The sequence below is a fragment of the Hipposideros armiger genome, unplaced genomic scaffold (assembly GCF_001890085.2).
Source record: "Hipposideros armiger isolate ML-2016 unplaced genomic scaffold, ASM189008v1 scaffold_1042, whole genome shotgun sequence".
Lineage (NCBI taxonomy): Eukaryota > Metazoa > Chordata > Mammalia > Chiroptera > Hipposideridae > Hipposideros > Hipposideros armiger.
This window is the reverse complement of record NW_017732392.1, coordinates 190,959-203,631: the sequence shown is the minus strand read 5'-3', so window position 1 is coordinate 203,631 and position 12,673 is coordinate 190,959. Positions and strand designations below refer to the sequence as shown.

The 12,673-nt window shown below is 38.2% G+C and overlaps 1 protein-coding gene across 3 annotated transcripts in view; it reads right to left on the bottom strand.

Annotated features, from left to right (window-relative positions):
- The window catches only part of LOC109376047 (gamma-1-syntrophin-like), a 464,896-nt gene that overhangs the window by 282,963 nt on the left and 169,260 nt on the right, over positions 1-12,673 (bottom strand). The window lies entirely within an intron of this gene.

Below are 12,673 nucleotides of genomic sequence, written 5' to 3'. Positions count from 1 at the left end.
AAAACAAACAACCAAAAACTCTAATAATTCACTCTAGGACAGTGTTACAATTAAGGAAAGATATGTTTTGTACTACAAACATCAGAGTCTTTTGTTACAAAATAAAGTGTGTTGTAACAGAGCAACATCTTCAAATTAAACTTCCCAGCAGTAGCTAAAAACATGAATACAGCAGTGCACTATAAACAAAGGGGTCAAGATTTCTGAAGTTGCAAGCTACATCAAAAACATTCCACACTACAAGAGTATGGTAGAAATATTATTAGTTTTACTTTAAGAATGCCCAAACAATTCAAATTAATTATTTTCATACTTTCTTTCTTTCTTTTTCTTTTTCTTTCTTTCTTTCTTTCTTTCTTTCTTTCTTTCTTTCTTTCTTTCTTTCTTTCTTTCTTTCTTATTTCTTTTAATGTTTATTAAACTTATTGGGATGACATTGCTTAGTGAAATTATGTAAGTTTCAAGTGTACAATTCTATAATACATCATCTTTATTTTGTATTGTGTTTTTGCCATTCAAAGCCATTCTCTGTCCATTACTATATATTTGACCCACTTTGTATTTATAGAAAAATGTTAGTGATGTTTCACTGGCTTTGTTACATTTCAGAATACATTTTTTAAAGATTACTGTGACAAAGCAATGAACTAGTTTGTTAGAGTCAGTTCAGGAAATAGAGATAGAAAGAAATCACATCTTTCAAAACCACTACAGAGATTGTAAAAAAAGTCATAAGTCTTTCTTGTATCCAAACACTTCACAATTGGACTTCATAACAACTCCTAATAAAAATGTCTAACTACATATCCCTTAAATCTATGTTGGGCTTCATCATTAGCTTGCAGCAGAAGTACATATATGGTAGTACTGCAACAAAGGTTCAAGAAGCTTTGCATATTTTCACTTTCTTTCAGAAATTTTCCAGTGGGATGGACTAACCCAGAATAGCCTACTGGATGATAACAGCTCACATGAAGGGGAGACTAACTATTTCATCTGAGGTCCTGGTCATATGAGAGTTTAGCAAAAGTGCTTATCTAACCCACAGTCAGCCATGGAAAAATGCAAAAGCCAAGACAAGAGATTCTCAGCCAACCCACAGACTCATAAGCAATAATAATGACTTAGTTATTCAAGTTACTAAAATTTGGGATAGTTTATTATACAGTAAACACTAAACACTAAGGGATACAACCACAGAACTAGAAAAATCATGTATGCAATTGCATATTTAACAGATACCTTCATAAATCTCATATTTGTCTAAGTCATTTACATTGACATCCTTAAGGATTTATTACACATATATCTCCTTATTGTTTTCAAAAACATCCTTGTGAACTTCTAGGCATTAATCTGTAGATTATTCAACACTCTTTTCTCTTCTGTTTCTATTACTGTTATGACAAAATAAACCTATATACTATGGACAGAAAGGGGGCCACATGTTAAACCTGAAAAGCTCAGGAAACTGAAAATAACCACAGACGATGGTGTGAACATAAAAATTTTTAAATAGGGCCAGCCGAGTGGTGCGATGGTTAAGAACTGGCTTGGGATGCCAGAGGGCCCCGGTTCGGATCCCACATATGAGGACCAGTGACACTGCCCTCCACAGCTAACATTCTGAACAACAGCTCAACCTGGACCTGGGCTGCCATGAGTCGCTGGCGACGGCGTAGGCTGCAGCCCCTGTGGCAGTGGGTTGCCATGGGCTACCGTGTGAAGCCAGCAGCCAGCGTGAGCGGCCAGCAGCCACAGTGAGCGGCCGTCCAGAAGCCGGTGACTGATCTACCTCGCCCGGGAAGAGCGCAATGATGGTGTCAACTTGGGCCAGTGAAGCAACGTCCTCCACAACTAGATTGAAGAACAAAACGACAGCAGCTTGTCTGTTCCCCTTCCCCCAATTCCCCAGCACTGTTCCCATCCCCCCAATTCCCCAATAAAAATCTTAAAAAAAAATTTTTTTTAACTAAGTGGGCCATGGTGGGAAGTCACATCTTCATCTTCCTCATTAAGTTAATCTGTGCCTTTTCAGTGGGCCTGTTGTCTTTCTGTACCTAACATAACATCTTTAAACCTTTTTACAGACCAGAACTGGAAACTACAAAATTCCTCCTTATAATGCTTATCTCCTTATTACCATCTCTTTGTGCTGTAAAAAAAGAAAAAAACCTAACCGTTAGCTATTCTGCACCCACCTGTGTGGGAGGAATACCTGTCTCTCCAATGTACTTTTATCCAATCCCAAAGATTTCCCTGCTTTGCTTTCTCCCACCCACTTCATCTATCACCATCTATCAGCATTTTCTCAATCCATTGAGATTCTGCTTCCCAGCAATTGTCAACAGTTTGGCTCAAATAAACTCTTATACATTTTCTCTTAGGCTAGATATTTTTGTCAACAATACAATTATTGCAAAAATTAAAAAATCTTTGCTAATATCCTACACTATCACCACATAAATTTTATCTCTAATTTCTTGCAATTAATGCAACAAATTGGAAAATATTTCGGCAGTTCCTCAAAGTGTGAAATAAATGTATACAAGGTAGCTATTATTTTATGTGTTAACAAAGCTCCACAAAGAGAGCATGCTTAAGTTGTTGAAATAAAATGCTAAATAAAGAAAAACTAAGTAGTTGAAAATGGTGTGTGGTATAATACTATTTTTACACTAGTAAAACAGAAGAAAACCAAACACCATATGGTTTAGACATGCATACTTTTTTAAAAAGCAAGAAAAATTAGAGGATCCTGGGATAATGACAAAGTAGGGAGTACCAGGAATCTGTGTCCTCACCTAGGAAAGAATTTTACTGGCAGAATCTGTAATTATTTTGGTCTCTCAAGTTTACTGAAGAATTGCAACATCCAGGCAAAGACTTAGAGAGTAAATTTTAATTGATCATTGCTACTAATATAGTCAGCAACCTATCTTCTATCACTAGTCCTGTGTCAGGCAGCTGTGTACATTTTTCTAGAGCAGTGTGCATACAGCTGCAGGAGACAGAGTGAACAAAAAGGACTCTGTCCTACAAATATTAGGGATCTGTGCTCTGATCACTGATTACTGCTTCTGATCACACAGGTACAGCAAAATAGCAGGCAGTCATTGTGGTTACACCTTCCCTCATTGTGACAAGCACCTTCCCCTACAACAGAAGTGACTTCTGGGAAGATTAAAAGAGCTAGGGCTTGGGCCGGCCAAGTGGCGCGATGGTTAAGAACTGGCTTGGGACGACAGAGGGCCCCGGTTCGGATTCCACATATGAGGGCCAGTGACACTGCCCTCCACAGCTAAGATGCTGAAGAACAGCTCAACCTGGAGCTGGGCTGCCATGAGTCGCTGGCGACGGCACATTAAAATGTAAATGCATATAAAGTGACAGTTGGAAAGCAACTGTATGTGATCAGGAAATGTCAAAGTTTCAGAAAAGGCCTGAGGAGACCTTAAGTTTACACCTAAGACTAACCCTTGGCACCGAAACAGCCCACAAAAATAAATAAATATAAGTAAATACATACATACATACATAAATCTAAGCAAAAACAATTCTTAAAAAAACAAAATCAGGGAAGAGAGGGAATATGATTTCCAGAATTATAACATTATTAGATGCAAATATTTAATTTAAAAAATCACAAGGCATACAAAGGAATACAAAGGAAAATAGGGCCCATTCAAAAGTTAAAAAAAAAAGAAGTCAAATTATTCTGTCCCTGGGGGAAAAAACCCTGATGTCAGATCTACTAGACAAAGACTTTAAAATAATCGACTTAAAGATGCTCAAAGAACTAAAGGAAGATATAATTAAAGTCAGGAATACCACGAATGGACAAAATGGAACTACCAATAAAGAGATAGAAAGTCTAAAAGAAAACAAACAAAAATTATAGACCTGAAAAATACAATAAATGATAAATTCACTAGCAGAATTCAGAGGCAGATTTGAACAGACTGAAAAAAGAATCAGTAATTTTGAATACAGAACAATAGGCATTATTGAGTAAAGTACAGAAAAAAAGAAAAAAGAGTGAAGAAAAGTAAATAGTGCCAAAGGGACTTATGGGACACCATCTAGAAAACCAGCATATGCATTTGGTAGTACCAGAAGGAAAAGACAGACAAAAAGAAGCAGATAAAACACTTGAAAAGGATAATGGCTGAGTAACTTTCCAAGTTTAATAAAAGACATTAACATACAAATCCATGAAGTTCAGCAAACTCCAAGGAGATGAAATCAAAGAGACCACAGTGAGACACATTTTAATCAAACTAATAAAAGCCAAAGACAAAGAGAGAATCTTGAAAGCAGAAAGAGAAAGCACATAATATACAAAAGATGCTCAATAAGATTATAAGCAGATTTCACATCAGAAACTGTGGAGGCCATAAAGCAGTGGACAATATATATATATATATATATATATATATATATATATATATAAAGTGCTCACAGAAAATAAATAAACAAATAAAACTGTTAACCAAGAATTCTATAGCTAGCAAACTGTCCTTCAAAATAGAGGGATAAACAAAACATTCCTATATAAACAAAAGCTAAAGCATTTCATTACCACTAGACATATCCTACATGATATGTCTAGTGGTAATGGAGTCAAAAGTCTCCAGCAAAGTAAAAGGAAAGGATAATAAAGAGTAACTTAAAGTTATATAAAAAATAAAATTCTCAATAAAAGTAAACAACCTGGATAATTATCAAGACTCTTATTGCAACTACAATTCATAACTCTATGTTTTCCTGTCTATATGATTCAAGAGACTAATGCATTTTTTGAAAAAAAATTTGTCTAAAAGCTAGTATAAAGTTATAAAACCTTGCTTTATAATTTCACATTTTCTGTTCTACCTAATTTAAGAGATTGATGCATTTAAAATAATTATTAGTTTGTGTATAAGGACACTAAATGCACAAAGTTATAATTTGGTTACATCAACATCCAAAAATGGTAGAGACAGAGGTACAAAACAGATTCTTGGATTTCTGATGAAGAGGGCAAAGTAGGCAAATGTTGTGCTCACCTCCTTTTAGGACCAGATTAATTATAACTAAACTACAGAACAACCATCATTGACAATTACCTGAAGTCTAGCTGAAATGAAGCCCTACACCTACAGACATACAGAAGAAAACATGTTGACACTGAGAGGAGGGATAGAGACACAGAGCACATTAATCCCACACCTGTGTGTGACCATTAAAAATCAGGAGGAATACCGCAGGTGTGGCGGTACCCCCCCCCAGAGGACTGAAGGGTCTCAGACCCTCATAAGGCTCCCCAACCCTTGTTACAGTGCCAGAGAGAGAAGTTCCCTTAAATTCTGGCTGTTAAAACCAGAGAAAGAGGACTTCCAGTAAGATGGCAGAATAGACAGGTGCTGTGCCTACTGCTTCCCAGGATCACACCAAAATTACAAATAATTTATACAACATTCAACCTCAGAAGTCCCCTGAACTCTAGATGAACAGAACCTCTAAACGAAGGATTTAAAGAAGAGGCCAGGTCGAAGCTGGTAAGAGGGATGGAGAGTGAGGCAGGCTGACTCCAGGCCCACGGAGGGAGGGCAAATCTAGTGTGGGACACCTCTGAGGTGGACAGGCTTCTCATGTTTGGGGAGGGACCCTACGGCCCCACACCAAGCTCACCAGCCCAGAGTTACTTTGCTGGGAAGAGTTCTGTAATAGCTGGCATAGGAATTAGTGAGGACTCGCTTTGCACAACTTGGTGAGGCAGAGGGAAGCTAGAGAACCTCTCACACTACTGTGGAGCTGGCACATGAACTTGCTTGCTAGAGAGCACTCCCCTTGTCCCTGGCCGAGGGAGTGGCTACGTGAGCAGGGGCCCAGGAGCCTGAAGGGAAGGACTGAACTGAGCATCTTTGGTGCAGGAGCTGGAGGTTTTGGGACCATTGTTCCCCCTGTGTGGACCTTGCACACAAGTAGTGTACTAGAGGACACCATTATTTTAGGCTGGGCCCTCCCACAGAGGGTCAGGCCTGGAAATGCCTTGGTCTGGTAGAATTGTTGCAGGCATGCCTGTGTGTATGCACACATGCTACCTTGGGTCCCTGCTCTCCGCACTGCTTGTGCTGTGTAGCCAGGTAGCAACTGGCAGGCGTGCTTTAGTTCCTACAGGCTGCTCATTGAGATGTGAGTGCATGTGAGCAGCCTTGGGTACTGGCTCTACGAACTGCATGTGCAGAGTTGCCAGGGTGGTGCCTGGCTGTCGGGCTGCTCTGCCTGATCTGCGGACTGCTGACTGGGACAGGCTGAGACTGGGAGTTTTCCTGGCAGTGTTGGGCTGGGAGCTGTGTGACTGCGTGATCTGGCTGGGGCATTGATGGCACGTTTGTGCAGGCTGGTTGCTGGTGCAAGAGCGCACACTGCTCTGACTTAGTGGGGGCCACTGACCACATCGAGTGGTGCCTTGGGGGCCTGCCTTGCCCACTTAGAGCTGCATTGCTGCAGGGCACCCTGAGCCCCTGGTGCCTGGCCCTCACCTCCACAGGCCACAGAAGGTTTTTGCAGCAGCAAACAGCCTGCAGCAACCTGTGAGGATTTTTGGTAATGAGCACAGCCCCAGACCACACGGCAGCTAACTGCGGGAAACTCACTGTAAGCCTGAGAGGGAGGATGATGCATGATGTGTTGGGCCCTTCCCCCCAACACAGCTGGTATTGAGTCAACCAAACTCTCCATTGCTGAGCAAGTGGTCTGCAGATTAAAGCAGGCGGAGAACCTTTTTTTCTATTCTCTTTTTTCGTTGTTTTCCTTTTTTTTTTTTGCTTTCCCCTCTTTTTTCTATTTTTTATTATTCCTTTCTCTTTTCTTTCTCTTTCATATTTTTGTTCATTTTTTTCCTTTTCTTTCATCTGTTTCCTTTTTGTCGTTTTTTTCTCAAGCTTGTTAATCTGGTTATTGCTTTGGTTACTGTTTTTCTGTCTTGTTTTCCTGTAATGGTGTTTGTGTTTTTGTCTCTTTTATATATTTTTGTTTCTCATGTCTGATCATGGTTTATCATGTTTCTGTGAGGGTGTATTTGTTTTTCGGTGTTGTTGGGTTGCCTTGCTTTGTTTTTGTTTTGTGAAGCGGATGTGGACCTAGCACTCGTCCAGGAGCTGAGACTACACTGAATTTGTAGAAACCACTGACCACAGCTTTTACACACCTGTAACACCACCTCGCCCACCCACAGTTGCACTGCCAGGGGCAATCGGGGTGCCGGGGTGCCGGAGTGCTGGGCTCCACCCCCACAAACTGTGGAAAAGGTATTTTACAACAGAGGTGGTCCATGGGGCCCTGGGCTCAACTTTGTGGTGTTCAGTGACCACAAACCTGCACCACAGCCACTCGGGAGCAGTTTTTGTGATTTGTGAGCATGAGGTGAAGGCTGGCTGTAGTGCCCTTGGGACGCTACACAAGGGGGTCACAGACCAGGTATTGGTGTAAGACCTAAATCTGCATTAAGGTCTTAAAAAACACCAATCATGTCTCATAACTCACTTGAACTCCATCTTGACAAGCTACTGCCACATCACCAAGAGCACCCTCAACACTGGGTCAAATAGCCAGATACATGCTCCTGAACAGCCTCTTTCAATAGTTGAGCCTTACCAGCATCTGGTAGGTGACAACAGGCCTAGGGAAACTGTGTGCCTTTTGCTAAATAGCCTCAGGACAAATATTGGGGGCAGCCAGCCTCAGTTCACACAGAGACCATACCCACATGACCTCAGGTACAGCACAAATAGCAGCCAACTGCATACAGCCTTGAGGCACCTACCAGGTATATACGGACCAGTAACAGACAGGGCTGAATGTCTCTGAGTGGGAGCTCCGCCCAAAAGACACCAGAACCAATACACCCAGAGGCCAGTGTTAGACAAAACCAAAGTACTACCTGGTTGAGCCTACAAGTGACACTCTCAAAAATTTTCTTCCATAGGCACAAAAGGCTATAGTTGGCCAAACCTCCTGTGAGGGGGTCAACTGCCACACAGCATCTCATACAATGTGAACAGAGCTAATTCTCCCAGATAATCAGTCTGAGGGTCAATCCCACCCTCTGACAAGCCAACAGCAATTAAAGATCAATTTCAATTGCAATACCTCTGGAACACATGGGACAGGAGAACAGGGAGACTGTGCAATCTTAATATAAAGGACTCATACTACAAGAACACCTAGCAACGACTGCAAAATATAGGTGATCAAACTAATACATTGAAGCAATTACAAAGTGACAGCCAGAATGAAGAAACAAGTCCCAAGTAAAAGATCAGAAGAAACCTCTAGAAATTGAATGAAATGAAATAGAGGTATCCAACCTTTCAGAGGCAGAGTTTAGAATACTGATGATAAGAATGTTTAAGGAACTTAGCGAGGACATAAAAAAAGATAGAGAAGTCATAAAAAACAACCAGTTAGAACTAAGAAATATAATAACTGTAATGAAGAACACACTCGAAGGAATCACCAGTAGATTAGATAAAGCAGAGGATCGGATCAGAGATTTAGAAGACAAAATAGCAGAAATCACCCAGCTGGAACAACAAAAAGAAAAAAAAACATGAAAATACCTTAAGAGACTGGTGCAACAACACCAAGCATAATGACATACACATCAAAGGAATACCAGAAGAAGAAGAGAAGGAGCAAGGGATCAAGAACATATTTGAAAAAACAATGACTGAAAACTTCCTTACCCTGGTAAAGTAAATCGACATACAAGCCCAGGAAGTGCAGAGAGTTCCAAACAAGCTGAACTGAAATAGGCCAACACCAAGACACAGTATAGTTAAAATGGCAAAGGTTAAAGATGAAGAATCCTAAAAGCAACAAAAGAAAGATAGTGGGTTATTTAAAAAGGAACGCCTGTAAGATTATCAGCTGACTTTTCTACAGAAACTCTGCAGGCTAGAAGGGAATGGCAGAAAATATTCAAAGTGATGAAAAATAAGGCCTACAACCAAGATTACTCTACCCAGCAAGGCTATCACTTAAAATTGAAGGGGAAATAAAGAACTTCTCAGAAAAAAATAAACTAAAGGAATTCATTACTACCAAGCCAGCATTGCGTGAATTGTTAAAAAGGCATTTTTAAACAAAAGAAAGGGAGAAACAAACTAACAAAGGAAGACCAGAAATACGAAAAACAAAATGGCAATAAATATCTACCTATCAAGAATCACTTTAAATGTGAATAGGCTAAATGCTCCAATCAAAAGACATAGAGTAGCTGAGTGGATACAAAAACAGGATCCATGCATATGCTGTTTACAAGAGATTCATCTCAGATCAAAAGACACACAGAGACAGAAAGTAAAGGGATGGAATAAGGTATTTCATGCATATCAAAATGAGAAAAAATCTAGAGTAGCAATACTTATTTCAGACAAAATAGACTTTAAATTGAAGACTACAATAAAAGACAAAGAAGGACCTACATAATAATAAAAGGATCGATTCAACAAGAGGACATAATCATAATAAACATATATGCACCCAACATTGGAGCTCTTAAATATATAAAACAGTTTATGACCAACATAAAGTCAAATATCATCAGTTGCTATTGTAGAGGGTACTTCAACACCCAGTTGTCACCAACGGACACATCCCCCAGACATAAAATCAACGCAGAAACAGTGGCATTAAATGACACTTTAGACTAGTTGGATTTAACTGATATTTTTAGAGCATTTCACTCCAAAACAACAGAATATCCATTCTTCTAAAGTGCACATGGAACATTTTCCAAGATAGACCACATGTTAGGCCACAAAACAAGTCTCAATAAATTTAAGAAGATTGAAATCATATCAAGTGACTTATCCAACAACAATGCTATGAAACTAGAAGTCAATTATAATAAGAAATCTGGAAAACACAAAAATACATGGAGGCTGAATAACATGTCACTAAATAGCAAGTGGGTCAATAATGAGATCAATGAAGAAACCAAAGATACTTAGAGAAAAAGGAAAAGGAAAGCACAACAACTCAAAATCTATGGGATGCAGCAAAAGCAGTCCTAAGAGGGAAATTCATAGCAATGCAAGACTATGTAAAGAAACAAGAAAAATCTCAAATCAACAGGCTATCTCTACACCTAAGGGGACTGGAGAAAAAAAAGCAAATCAAGCTCAAAGGGAGTACAAGGAAAGAAATAATAAAGATCAGAGCAGAAATAAGTGAACTAGAGACCAAAAACAAAAACTACAAAACATCAATGAAACCAAGAGTTGGTTTTTTGAAAAGAAAAACAAAATTGACAAAACCTTAGCCAGACTCACCAAGGAAAACTGAGCAGACCCAAATTAACAAAATCAGAAATGAAAGAGAAGTGACAACAGATACCACAGAAATATAGAAAATTTTAAGAAAATACTATGAGCAACTAGATGCCAACAAATTAGACAATCTGGAAGAAATGGATACATTTCTAGAAGGAAACAATTTTACAACTCTGAACAAAGAAGAAACAGAAACTCTGAACAGACTGATTACTACCAAAAAAATTGAATCAGTAAACGAAATTCCTGAACCAGAAGGCTTTCAGGTGAATTTTACAAAACACTCAAATAAGATTTAACACCTACTTTCCTCAAACTATTCCAGAAAATACAGAAGAAGGGAAGAATCCCAAGCACATTTTATGAGGCCACTATTACTCTGATCCCCAATTCAGACAAAGACATTACAAAAAAACAAAACTACAGGCCGATATCCCTAATGAACATAGATGCAAAAATCCTCAACTAAACACTAGCAAATTAGATTCAGATACACATTAAAAAGATCTTACACCACGATTAAGTGGGACTTATTCCTAGTATGCAAGGTTGGTTCAATATCTGCAAATCAAGTCACATAATACATCACATTAACAAAATGAAAAATAAAAATCATATGATCATATCAATAGATGCAGAAAAAAACATGTGACAAAATCCAGCAGCCATTTATGATAGAAACTTAGCAAGCGGGAATAGAAAGATCGTATCTCAATATAATACAAGAAATAAATGATAAGATTGCATCTAGCATCATACTCAAAAGGGAAGGGCTAAAATCTTTCCCTTTAAGATCAGGAACAAAAGAAGGCTGTCCACTTTCACCACTTTTATTCAATGTAGTTCTGGAAGTTCTAGCCCTTAGATATAAAATCTAGCAATTAAATATAAAAAAATGAAATAAAAGGCATCCAAATTGAAAAGGAGGAGGTAAAATTGTCATTATATGCAGATGACATGATACTATATAAAGAGATTTACAAAGACTACACCAAAAAACTATTAGAAGTGATAAAGAAATTTATTAAAGTAGCAGGATACAAAATAAATATTCAGAAATCAGTTAAGTTTGTTTACACCAATAACAAACTATCAGAAGAAAAAAAATCAAGAAATCACTCTCATTTACAATTGCTTCAAAAACAATAAAATACCTAGGAATAAATTTAACAAAATATATAAAACGTCTGTACTCAGAAAATTATAAGACACTGAGGAGAGAAATCAAAGAAGATATAAATAAATGGAAATAAGTACCATGTTCATGAATAGAAAGAATTAATGTATTTAAAATATTAATACTACCTAAGGCAATATATAGATTCAATGCAATTCCTATCAAACTACCAACTATGTTTTTCTCAGAAATAGAACATATAACCCTAAAATTTATATGGAACCATGAAAGACCCCGCATAGCCACAGCAATCTTGAGAAACAAGAACAAAGTGGGAGGTATCACGCTACCCAACATCAAATCATACTACAAGCCTATAGTAATCAAAACAATATGGTACTGGCATAAAAACAGACACATAGATCAATGGAACAGAACAGAGAGCCCAGAAATAAACCCATCCTTATATGGTCATTTAATCTATGACAATGGAAGCAAGAATTTACATTGGAGTAAACATAGTCCATTTAATAAAGGGCGCTGGGTAAATTGGACTGACACATGCAAAAAAGTGAAAATGGAACACTTATGCCATATACAAGAACAAATTCAAAATGGATTAAAGACTTAAATGTAAAATTAGAAACCATAAAACTCCTAGAAGAAAACATAGGGAGTAAATTTGTAGACATTACCCTGAATAATATTTTTACTGATATATCCCCTCAGGCAAGGGTAATAACAAAAAAAAATAACATGGGATTACGTCTAATTTAAAGGATTTTCACAGCAAAGGAAATCATCAATAAAACAAAAAGGCAGCCTACTGAATGGTAGAAGATATTTGCCAACAATATATCTGATAAGGGGTTAATATCCAAAATTTATAAAACTCATGCAACGCAACACCAAAAAGCAAACAACCTATGTAAAAAATGGGCAGAGGATTTGAAGAGACATTTCTCTAAAGAGGACATACAGATGGTCAACAGGCATGTAAAAAAATGTTCAACCTCACTAATCATTAGAGAAATGCAAATAAAAACCACAATGAGATACCACTTCACTCCAGTCAGAATGGCTATCATCAATAAATCAACAAACAACAAGTGCTGGTGAGCCTGTGGAGAAAAGGGAGCCCTGCTGCACTGTTGGTGGGACTGCAGATTGGTGCAGCCATTATGGAAATCAGTATGGAGGTATCTCAAAAAACTGGAAATGGAACTACTGTATG